Genomic DNA, 12,500 nt, shown 5'->3' with positions numbered 1-12,500 from the left:
ATATAGCGCTTCACCCCGTTGTCAATTATAGATAGTATGTACTTGGTTAAGAAGTTCACAACATTGCCATCCGGAAGTATATCGGACCAACACATAAAACTATGTGTAAACATGAACTTTTATACAGTTTAGTGAGAATCACTCACAAAACGCGGATGGCAAAATACAATAACAAATGCTTGAGTGACGTCATCTTCGTTCTATCTATACATTAGTCGTCAGTAAGAGAGAGAGAGAGTTCTAGAAATGACCTGAGTTTGATACGAATATTTTTGTGTTCGTGGATAGCTCACACGGAAGAGCCACGCTCTCACCTGCCAGGCGGAGTTGTCGTACCAATAAGGTCGCAGGTTGAAACCCCACCACCGCCGCGAAAATTTTTATTCTCTATTGTCTTCTGGCACTTTTCTACTCACTTCATCTCTTGTAGTAAATATCAAAGAACTTTACGACAGATTTCATTGTTTGGTATCTGTTTAATGAAAGTACATTTTATATGCACAACACACACACACACACACACACATACACACACACACACACACACACACTATATTGTGCAAAAAAAATGTACATTACATTAAACAGCGACCAAACAATGAAATCTGTCGTTAAGTTCTTTGAGATGGACTGACGGCTAATCAAAAGGCTAGCAATATTTATCGTCACGCTTTAGCAGTATCAACTGCAAAGCAACGACTTGCAATCAACAGGAAACCGCGACCGGTTATCCTGTATCCAATGACCACTTTATTTACGACAGGATATTCGGCAGCCGAAATAGCTCAGTTGGGAGAGCGTTAGACTGAAGATCTAAAGGTCCCTGGTTCGATCCCGGTTTTCGGCAGTAATCCGGTGGTTGCCAATTTTTTTTGTTATCGGTTTCCTTTTCTTTTCCTTTTTTTTTGAATATAGCACTTCGCATTTCTGACTATTCTTTCCTTAAAAAAGAAGAAGAAGAAGAAAATAAAAAAGAATAAAACCAACAAGTCAGCTCTTTCGTTATGCAGTTTTTATATTTATAAAAACATTTTCACTTTACTTTATACACAGATATAATTCTTTTTTTTACTCCCTTCAATGATCAGATTCAGACATCATATTATTTATATATTAATTAATTAATCAATTAATCAATTTTTTATTTATTTTAAATAATACATTGCATTTATAAAGCGCTTTATCGTGATATAAAACAAAACATATTATGTTTAGACAAGTGTTGATGTATGTGTGTGTAACTTGATATCAATATCAACGATAGACGTGTATAAATTTTATTTTCAATTGGCGATAACTGACGACTTGGACTGTATGTAACAAAACTTCTTTCTGAATGGTCTGCTTCGAGGGAAATAACGCGTTATGAAGCTAATGGAATCTCGTGAAATCGTGGAAATGGCTCATACACAATTTGAACATAGATATGATGTTACAATATAATTTACATAAAATTCAGTTTTAATTAATGAAAGATGGTCAATAGTTTAAATTAGATCTCCTTTGACCACCTTCAATCAAAGGACAACCAGGTGATTCTTGAAATCTCCAAGATATAGAACTCAGGATAAAATACGATTTATCCACGATTGTTATTCTTGTAATCCGGTAGGGAAGTCGTGACGTCACACCTTCTGCTTCTCCGGTACCAATCTCCTTGGAATTATGTATGTATGTAACTAGTCCTTCGGGTAACTAAAAATGCAGAGTTTACATAGTGAATCAAAAGGTGGCACAACTATTTTAGTAGCAGGATATGTAATAGGCAGATTCTTAAGATAATTGGACCTAAAGGGTCGAGGCTGGATGATCTTTTTTTTAACTCCCAGCATATTTAGACTAGAAAACGCGATACCATCACTTTGACACCAGAAGATGAGCTATGTATCCAGTCCTAACGAAGAGTGGGTTTACACTTCCAATGAGATTGGTATCCGTTTTTTTTTTTTTTTGACATCACACTTTGCTCCCTGTTGACTTTCGATGACAGATAAACCACAGATGGAATCCAGTATCTAATGACCTCAATATTTATCACAGTGTAATCGGCAGCCGAAATAGCTCAGTTGGGAGAGCGTTAAACTGAAGATCTAAAGGTCCCTGGTTCGATCCCGGGTTTCGGCAGTATTCCGGGGTTGCCATTTTTTTTTTCAAACTTTACTATTCTCTTGAACAAGGTCTTGTGCGCATTTTTAGAACAGCAACTTCTCTCTCTCTCTCTCTCTCTCTCTCTCTCTCTCTCTCTCTCTCTCTCTCTCTCTCTCTCTCTCTCTCCCCAACCCCCCTTCCTGTCATGATTATTTATCTGTTCCAATTTCAATCTACGCTTTTTATTTTCACTCTATTATATATATATATATATATATATATATATATATATATATATATATATATATATATATATATATATATATATGTGTGTGTGTGTGTGTGTGTGTATATATATTTACATATAAATAATAGGGGTAGACGTGGACGAGTGGTTAGGCATTTCCCTGTGACCCACGGGTCTCGACTTGAACCACACTTCAGGCGCTCTCGTTATTCCCCTTGGAAAAGGTGAATAACTAATAACACTCCCCCCCCCCCTCCTCCCCCCCCCCCCCCCCCCCATTTGCTCACTTGTTGACATCAAATTTAATGTTTGATGAATCATCTGTATTCTTCCACGGAATACCAAGACGGCGGCGTCTGACGATCATTTCTTTTACCTCCCTTTCCTTTCATAATAATAATAATAATAATAAAAATAATAATAATAATAATAATAATAATAATAATAATAATAATAATAATAATAATAATAATAAATGGCATTTATATAGCGCTTCACCCCGTTGTCAATTATAGATAGTATGAACTTGGTTAAGAAGTTCACAACATTGCCATCCGGAAGTATATCGGACCAACACATAAAACTCTGTGTAAACATGAACTTTTATACAGTTTAGTGAGAATCACTCACAAACGCGGATGGCAAAATACAATAACAGATGCTTGAGTGACGTCATCTTCGTTCTATCTATACATTAGTCGTCAGTAAATATCAAAGAACTTAACGACAGATTTCATTGTTTGGTCTCTGTTTAATGAATGTACATTTTATATGCACAACACACACACACACACACACACACACACACACACACACACACACATTTTAAATCTGTCGTTAAGTTCTTTGAGATCGACTGACGACTAATCAAAAGGCTAGCAATATTTAGCATCACGCTTTATAGCGACCAGTATCAACTGCAAAGCAACGACTGAAAATCAACAGGAAACCGCGACAAGTTATCCTGTATCCAATGACCACTTTATTTACCACATGATATTCGGCAGCCGCAATAGCTCATTTGGGAGAGCGTCAGACTGAAGATCTGAAGGTCCCTGGTTCAATCCCGGGTTTCGGCAGTAATCCGGTGGTTGCCATTTTTTTTTGTTTGTTATCGGTTTCTTTTTCTTTTCTTTTCCTTTTTAGATATATAGCACTTCGCTTTGTACTCGCATTTCTGACTATTCTTTCCTTAAAAATAAGAAGAAGAAGAAAAAAAAAAAAAAAAAAGAATAAAACCAAACAAGTCAGCTCTTTCGTTATTAAGTTTTTATATTTATAAGAACATTTTCACTTTACCTTATACACAGATATAATTCTTTTTTTTACTCCCTTCAATGATCAGATGCAGACATCATATTATTTATATATTAATTAATTAATCAATTAATCAATTTTTTATTTATTTTAAATAATACATTGCATTTATAAAGCGCTTTATCGTGATATAAAACAAAACATATTATGTTTAGACAAGTGTTGATGTATGTGTGTGTAACTTGATATCAATATCAACGATAGACGTGTATAAATTTTATTTTCAATTGGCGATAACTGACGACTTGGACTGTATGTAACAAAACTTCTTTCTGAATGGTCTGCTTCGAGGGAAATAACGCGTTATGAAGCTAATGGAATCTCGTGAAATCGTGGAAATGGCTCATACACAATTTGAACATAGATATGATGTTACAATATAATTTACATAAAATTCAGTTTTAATTAATGAAAGATGGTCAATAGTTTAAATTAGATCTCCTTTGACCACCTTCAATCAAAGGACAACCAGGTGATTCTTGAAATCTCCAAGATATAGAACTCAGGATAAAATACGATTTATCCACGATTGTTATTCTTGTAATCCGGTAGGGAAGTCGTGACGTCACACCTTCTGCTTCTCCGGTACCAATCTCCTTGGAATTATGTATGTATGTAACTAGTCCTTCTGGTAACTAAAAATGCAGAGTTTACATAGTGAATCAAAAGGTGGCACAACTATTTTAGTAGCAGGATATGTGTAATAGGCAGATTCTTAAGATAATGGGACCTAAAGGGTCGAGGCTGGATGATCTTTTTTTTTTAACTCCCAGCATATTTAGACTAGAAAACGCGATACCATCACTTTGACACCAGAAGATGAGCTATGTATCCAGTCCTAACGAAGAGTGGGTTTACACTTCCAATGAGATTGGTATCCGTTTTTTTTTTTTTTTTGACATCACACTTGGTCCCTGTTCACTTTCGATGACAGATAAACCACAGATGGAATCCAGTATCTAATGACCTCAATATTTATCACAGTGTAATCGGCAGCCGAAATAGCTCAGTTGGGAGAGCTTTAGACTGAAGATCTAAAGGTCCCTGGTTCGATCCCGGGTTTCGGCAGTATTCCGGGGGTTGCCATTTTTTTTTTCAAACTTTACTATTCTCTTGAACAAGGTCTTGTGCGCATTTTTAGAACAGCAACTCTCTCTCTCTCTCTCTCTCTCTCTCTCTCTCTCTTCTCTCTCTCTCTCTCTCTCTCTCTCTCTCTCTCTCTCTCCCCAACCCCCCTTCCTGTCATGATTATTTATCTGTTCCAATTTCAATCTACGCTTTTTATTTTCACTCTATTATATATATATATATATATATTATATATATATATATATATATATATATATATATATATATATATATATGTGTGTGTGTGTGTGTGTGTGTATATATATTTACATATAAATAATAGGGGTAGACGTGGACGAGTGGTTAGGCATTTCCCTGTGACCCGCGGGTCTCGACTCGAACATCACTTCAGGCGCTCTCGTTATTCCCCTTGGAAAAGATGAATAACTGATAACATCCCCCCCCCCCCCCCCCCCCCCCCCCCCCCCCCCCCCCATTTGCTCACTTGTTGACATCAAATTTAATGTTTGATCAATGATCTGTATTCTTCCACGGAATACCTAGACGGCGGCGTCTGACGATCATTTCTTTTACCTCCCTTTCCTTTCATAATAATAATAATAATAATAATAATAAATAATAATAATAATAATAATAATAATAATAATAATAATAAATAATAATAATAATAATAATAATAATAATAATAAATGGCATTTATATAGCGCTTCACCCCGTTGTCAATTATAGATAGTATGAACTTGGTTAAGAAGTTCACAACATTGCCATCCGGAAGTAAATCGGACCAACACATAAAACTCTGTGTAAACATGAACTTTTATACAGTTTAGTGAGAATCACTCACAAACGCGGATGGCAAAATACAATAACAGATGCTTGAGTGACGTCATCTTCGTTCTATCTATACATTAGTCGTCAGTAAATATCAAAGAACTTAACGACAGATTTCATTGTTTGGTCTCTGTTTAAATGAATGTACATTTTATATGCACAACACACACACACACACACACACACACACACACACACACACATTTTAAATCTGTCGTTAAGTTCTTTGAGATCGACTGACGACTAATCAAAAGCTAGCAATATTTAGCATCACGCTTTATAGCGACCAGTATCAACTGCAAAGCAACGACTTAAAATCAACAGGAAACCGCGACAAGTTATCCTGTATCCAATGACCACTTTATTTACCACATGAATATTTGGCAGCCGAAATAGCTCAGTTGGAGAGCGTTAGACTGAAGATCTAAAGGTCCCTGGTTCGATCCCGGGTTTCGGCAGTAATCCGGTGGTTTGCCATTTTTTTTGTTTGTTATCCGTTTCTTTTTCTTTTCTTTTCCTTTTAGATATATAGCACTTCGCTTTGTACTCGCATTTCTGACTATTCTTTCCTTAAAAAATAGAAGAAGAAGAAAAAAAAAAAAAAAAAGAATAAAACCAAACAAGTCAGCTCTTTCGTTATTAAGTTTTTATATTTATAAGAACATTTTCACTTTACCTTATACACAGATATAATTCTTTTTTTACTCCCTTCAATGATCAGATGCAGACATCATATTATTTATATAATAATTAATTAATCAATTAATCAATTTTTTATTTATTTTAAATAATACATTGCATTTATAAAGCGCTTTAATCGTGATATAAAACAAAACATATTATTTTAGACAAGTGTTGATGTATGTGTGTGTAACTTGATATCAATAACAACGATAGACGTGTATAAATTTTATTTTTAATTGGCGATAACTGACGACTCGGACTGTATGTAACAAAACTTCTTTCTGAATGGTCTGCTTCGAGGGAAATAACGCGTTATGAAGCTAATGGAATCTCGTGAAATCGTGGAAATGGCTCATACACAATTTGAACATAGATATGATGTTATAATATAATTTACATAAAATTCAGTTTTCATTAATGAAAGATGGTCAATAGTTTAAATTAGATCTCCTTTGACCACCTTCAATCAAAGGACAACCAGGTGATTCTTGAAATCTCCAAGATATAGAACTCGGGATAAAATACGATTTATCCACGATTATTATTCTTGTAATCCGGTAGGGAAGTCGTGACGTCACACTTTCTGCTTCTCCGGTACCAATCTCCTTGGAATTATGTATGTATGTAACTAGTCCTTCTGGTAACTAAAAATGCAGAGTTTACATAGTGAATCAAAAGGTGGCACAACTATTTTAGTAGCAGGATATGTAATAAGCAGATTCTTAAGATAATGGGACCGAAAGGGTCGAGGCAGGGTGATCTTTTTTAACTCCCAGCATATTTAGACTAGAAAACGCGATACTCTGACACCAGAAGATGAGTTATGTATCCAGTCCTAAGGACGAGTGGGTTTACACTTCCAATGAGATTGGTATCCGTTTTTTTTTTTTTTTTTTTGACATCACACTTTGCTCCCTGTTCACTTTCGATGACAGATAAACCACAGATGGAATCCAGTATCTAATGACCTCAATATTTATCACAGTGTAATCGGCAGCCGAAATAGCTCAGTTGGGAGAGCGTTAGACTGAAGATCTAAAGGTCCCTGGTTCGATCCCGGGTTTCGGCAGTAATCCGGAGGTTGCCATTTTTTTTTTCAAACTTTACTATTCTCTTGAACAAGGGTCTCGTGCGCATTTTTTAGAACAGCAACTTATTTCTTTTTCCTCTCTCTCTCTCTCTCTCTCTCTCTCTCTCTCTCTCTCTCTCTCTCTCTCTCTCTCTCTCGTTCTCTCTCTCTCTCTCTCTCACTCTCTCCCTCTCTCTCTCTCTCTCCCTCTCTCTCTCCCCCCTTTTTGTCATGATTATTTATCTGTTCCTATTTAATTCGACGCTTTTATTTTCACTCTATTATCTTTATATATAAATTTACATATAAGTAATAGGGGGAGACATGGACGAGTGGTTAAGGCATTGTCTCGACTTGAACCCACTTCAGGTGCTCTCGTTATTCCCCTTGGAAAAGATGAATAACTGATACCCCCCCCCCCCCCCCCCCCCCCCCATTTGCTCACTTGTTGACATCAAATTTAATGTTTGATGAATCATCTGTATTCTTCCACGGAATACCAAGACGGCTCGTTTGACTGACGATCATTTCGTTTACCTCCCTTTCCTTTCATATAATAATAATAATAATAATAATAATAATAATAATAATAATAATAAATAATAATAATAATAATAATAATAATAATAATAATAATAATAATAATATAATTAATATAATAATAATAATAATAATAATAATAATAATAATAATAATAATAATAATAATAATAATAATAATAATTATGATGATGATGATGATGATGATAATAATAATAATAATATAGCGCTTCATCCCGTTGTCACAGGCTCTAATTCCTTAGAGATAGTACCTATTTATTACTTGGTTAAGAAGTTCACATCATTGCCATCCGGAAGTATATCGGACCAACACATAAAACTATGTGTAAACATGAACTTTTATACAGTTTAGTGAGAATCACTCACAAACGCGGATGGCAAAATACAATAACAAATGCTTGAGTGACGTCATCTTCGTTCTATCTATACATTAGTCGTCAGTAAATATCAAAGAACTTAACGACAGATTTCATTGTTTGGTCTCTGTTTAATGAATGTACATTTTATAGATAGTTCGAAGATGACGTGACTCAGGTCTTTGTTATTGTTTTTTGCCATCCGCGTTTATGAGTAATGCTCGCTGAATTGTATTAACCTGACTTTAAACGTTCATGGATACACACAGTTTTGTGTGTTGGTCCGTTATACTTTCGGATGGCAATGTTATGAGCTTCTTAGCTAAGCGCATACTATCTCTATGCACAACACACACACACACACACACACACACATACATAGGTACACACAATGTATATCGTGCATATAAAATGTACATTACATTAAACAGCGACCAAACAATGAGATCTGTCGTTAAGTTCTTTGAGATGGACTGAAGACTAATCAAAAGGCTGGCAATATTTAGCGTCACGCTTTAGCAACCAGTAACAACTGCAAAGCAACGACTTGCAATCAACAGGAAACCGCGACCGGTTATCCTGTATCCAATGACCACTTTATTTACGACAGGATATTCGACAGCCGAAATAGCTCAGTTGGGAGAGCGTTAGACTGAAGATCTAAAGGTCCCTGGTTCGATCCCGGGTTTCGGCAGTAATCCGGTGGTTGCCAATTTTTTTTTTTTTTTGTTATCGGTTTCTTTTTCTTTTCTTTTCCTTTTTAAATATATTGCACTTCGCTTTGTACTCGCATTCCTGACTATTCTTTCCTTAAAAAAGAAGAAGAAAAAAAAAAAAAAAGAATAAAACCAACAAGTCAGCTCTTTCGTTATAAAGTTTTTATATTTATAAAAACATTTTCACTTTACTTTATACACAGATATAATTCTTTTTTTTACTCCCTTCAATGATCAGATTCAGACATCATATTATTTATATATTAATTAATTAATCAATTAATTAATTAATTAATTAATTAATCAATTTGTTTATTTAAATAATAAATTGCATTTATAAAGCGCTTTACCCCGTAGTCACAGGCTCTAAGCGCTTTATCGTGATATAAAACAAAAGATATTATGTTTAGACAAGTGTTGATGGAAAAGTGATATGATTTCAATTTAACAACAACAAAATATGATAATTTTTTTTTTTTAATATTTTTCTATTTATTTATATATGTATATATTTATTATTCATTTATTTATTTTTATCCGTTAACTTATTTATCTATTTATTCAATTCTCTATTTTTCATTTATTCATCTGTTTTATTACTTATTTATTTATTCATTTATTTATAAGTTATCTTTTGAATTTATGTATTTATTAATTATTCATATGATTGTATTTATCAATTTATGTCAGTTATATTTAATTATTAATTGACTTACTAATCTGTTTCTTTATTTTATTGGTACCGAATGGTATTAGGTTTTGTAAATTTCAAGGGACAGTAATGCTGGTCATTGATTGAATGGGGGCAAGAAAAAAGAAAAGAAAACACATTCACACACACACACACACACACACATACACACACGCGCGCGCGAACACACACGCATTCACATAGACAAAAAAAAACAGACAAAAAGACAAAAAGAAAGCAACAACAAAACAATCAAAACAAAAAACAAAAAACTGGCAATAGCAGAAAAAAACAACGCCCCACTCCGAACCCCCCCCCCCCCAATATACAAAACAAAACAAAACAAAAGAAAAAAAAGAAAAGGAAAAAAACCCAAACAAAAACAAAAACAAACAAACAACAACCCAAAGACAAAAACAAACACAAGTAGAAAATAACAACAAAACAAAACAAAACAAAAAAAAAAAAAAACAACAAAAAAGAAAACATTGTTTAATTTACTTACTTATTACTTAATCCTGTGGTCTTTCTTCAAGACATTATGAGGTCGACAGTAATTAAAAAGGGGTGCCAGTGAGCCCTTCAGCGTTCGACCCCCCCCCCCCCCCCACGCCCCAGGTCCAGACAAAGAATGTCATCTCTCTATTTAATCGTTTAAGAGACTTGAAATAAATTTATCCCACTCGATATATCTAGATTTAAATTCGATATGTAAAATTTCTCAACTACACAGCTTATGACTTCTACCATATTATAAAATATGAATTCAGTGTCTTGGGCAAATTAAATGTTTATGAACAACTTATACAGGACATTTCTACAATGTTTCAGGCCATATTTCTATGCCATACAGCACTAGACACCCGTTAGGCGTCCTTTTTGTACCTCTGAGCCACTCATCTGTAAAATAAATAGGATTTTTTTTTTAATTTCTTATTTTAAAGATTAAAAAAAGGAATGAATTAATTGTGCCTTCTAGAGAGGTCGTGAATCGTACTACGTTTTAAATAAAATGTTGTTGAGATGCAACTAAAGCGCCTTCAATGTGAATATTGCACTATTGAATGAATGAAGGTGACGTCAACGGCTCTTTGTTATTGAATTTAGACCGCCAAGTTGGTGACTAGTTCTCACTAAAATCTTTCTAATAGACTATAAACGTTAAAGGTGACACGATAGTTTTTGTGTTGGTACGCTTGATCTGGCAGGCAGAACAGGTGAGCATTTTACCGAAACCGACATGAACAAAGACAAGGCATCCGTAGAGCATTTCAAAGCAAACGATGACCGCTTTTGTTAGGATTTTACAATCAATTATATTATGACCTCTTTATTTATTACTGTATTATCGGCAGCCGAAATAGCTCAGTTGGGAGAGCGTTAGACTGAAGATCTAAAGGTCCCTGGTTCGATCCCGGGTTTCGGCAGTAATCGGGTGGTTGCCAATTTTTTTTTTTTCATTTGGTTCTCTTTTTGTTGACTTTATCATTCCCTTGCTTGATCAACATCATTCTGTTATTCTATTGTTTATGTATGTTTTGTTTATCAAGTTATCATCTTATTTGTAAAGCGCTTTGAGCACGTTTAATGGACATTGCGCTTTATAAAAGCTCAATTTTTAATAAAACTTTTTCTTGCTGCCTTGTTTTTTTTTTTAATTTTTCTACTTCATTCTTCAATTCCTTTCAATATTCATTATTCTATTATTTCATCGTTTATTATCCATTCATCTATTCGTGTGTCTTGTTTTTAAAAAAAAAATAATTGTTTTTAAATGATAATATTATATCATCCATCCGGCCACTGACCAAGCTTAATGTTGTTTGACTTTTGTGTCAAGACGAGGCACAGTACCACAGACAAGGGCCCCTCTCCCTAGTCGATGAGCCACTCAGCTGTAATACGAATAAATAAAAGCGTAGACTTTGTTAAAATAATTTTTTTTGAAAGGAATATGCCTAAAATAGCCGTCCTGTATCTTCCTGCATTATACGTTTTGCTGTCAGCATGCGACACCTTGTAAAGCGGATTGAGTGTGAATATTGCACAAGAGAACGAATGCAAGTGACGTCAATCGGCTCTTTGTTATTACATTTAGAACACGAGATGGGTGACTAGTTCTCACATTGGAGGAAATAAAAGGTTCACACGTCATAGTGTTTTGTTTTTGTTTTCGTGTTGGCACGATTGATGTGGCAGGCAGAGCAGTTGAGTATTTCACCGGAACCGACGTGAATATAGACGAAAAATGAGACAAACAAGGAATTCGTGGACCAAATAGCAAACTATGACAGCTGTTGTGAGGACTTACAATCAATGCAAACAATAATCGGAATCCAAATGACCTATTTTATATTTACCTCATTGTTATCGGCAGCCGAAATAGCTCAGTTGGGAGAGCGTTAGACTGAAGATCTAAAGGTCCCTGGTTCGATCCCGGGTTTCGGCACTAATCCGGTGGTTGCCATTTTAAAAAAAAACTTTTTGTTCGCCTTGCTTTACGTCTAATGGTGTAACTTTTCTTCTTATTTTTCTTTCTTTCAGTTTTGCTTTTTCTACTTCATTCTACACTTCTTGTTTGTTTGTTTTTCCCCTCCAATTCTCATTCATTATAAAAAAAAAAAGTATTTACACTTTATTATCTATCTGCTATATATTATAAAGTATGAAGGGCGCTAACTGATGACGGCAGCTATTTTAAATTAAATTGTGGTTTTATGATATTGGTCATTGTAAAGCGCATTGGTCTTTGGGGGGAATTGGAACTACACTAAGTTACATGAGTTATGAAAACAATTTGCATCACTATAGCCTTTTTACTATACCTACAATGATTATCTTATTGTTAGAAT

General features: G+C 34.6%; 9 non-coding genes across 9 annotated transcripts; all 9 read left to right on the top strand.

The window, feature by feature from the left end:
* Nucleotides 1-774: 774 nt before the first annotated feature.
* On the top strand, nucleotides 775-847 carry Trnaf-gaa (transfer RNA phenylalanine (anticodon GAA)). Its single transcript has one exon. It is a non-coding gene; the product is annotated as a tRNA-Phe (tRNA).
* Nucleotides 848-2,051: 1,204 nt separating this feature from the next.
* Nucleotides 2,052-2,124, top strand: Trnaf-gaa (transfer RNA phenylalanine (anticodon GAA)). The gene has a single exon. It is a non-coding gene; the product is annotated as a tRNA-Phe (tRNA).
* A 1,217-nt stretch (nucleotides 2,125-3,341) lies between these two features.
* Nucleotides 3,342-3,414, top strand: Trnaf-gaa (transfer RNA phenylalanine (anticodon GAA)). Its single transcript has one exon. It is a non-coding gene; the product is annotated as a tRNA-Phe (tRNA).
* Nucleotides 3,415-4,647: 1,233 nt separating this feature from the next.
* On the top strand, nucleotides 4,648-4,720 carry Trnaf-gaa (transfer RNA phenylalanine (anticodon GAA)). The gene has a single exon. It is a non-coding gene; the product is annotated as a tRNA-Phe (tRNA).
* Nucleotides 4,721-5,958: 1,238 nt separating this feature from the next.
* On the top strand, nucleotides 5,959-6,030 carry Trnaf-gaa (transfer RNA phenylalanine (anticodon GAA)). Its single transcript has one exon. It is a non-coding gene; the product is annotated as a tRNA-Phe (tRNA).
* Nucleotides 6,031-7,252: 1,222 nt separating this feature from the next.
* On the top strand, nucleotides 7,253-7,325 carry Trnaf-gaa (transfer RNA phenylalanine (anticodon GAA)). The gene has a single exon. It is a non-coding gene; the product is annotated as a tRNA-Phe (tRNA).
* A 1,537-nt stretch (nucleotides 7,326-8,862) lies between these two features.
* On the top strand, nucleotides 8,863-8,935 carry Trnaf-gaa (transfer RNA phenylalanine (anticodon GAA)). The gene has a single exon. It is a non-coding gene; the product is annotated as a tRNA-Phe (tRNA).
* Nucleotides 8,936-11,002: 2,067 nt separating this feature from the next.
* Nucleotides 11,003-11,075, top strand: Trnaf-gaa (transfer RNA phenylalanine (anticodon GAA)). The gene has a single exon. It is a non-coding gene; the product is annotated as a tRNA-Phe (tRNA).
* Nucleotides 11,076-12,024: 949 nt separating this feature from the next.
* Nucleotides 12,025-12,097, top strand: Trnaf-gaa (transfer RNA phenylalanine (anticodon GAA)). The gene has a single exon. It is a non-coding gene; the product is annotated as a tRNA-Phe (tRNA).
* Nucleotides 12,098-12,500: the final 403 nt, after the last annotated feature.

The sequence above is a fragment of the Berghia stephanieae genome, chromosome 1, assembly GCF_034508935.2.
Source record: "Berghia stephanieae isolate SIO BIC M18660-M18661 chromosome 1, UCSD_Bste_1.3, whole genome shotgun sequence".
NCBI classification, from domain to species: domain Eukaryota; kingdom Metazoa; phylum Mollusca; class Gastropoda; order Nudibranchia; family Aeolidiidae; genus Berghia; species Berghia stephanieae.
Note: the sequence above shows the minus strand (reverse complement) of the source record. Positions and strands in the feature narration are given on the sequence as shown.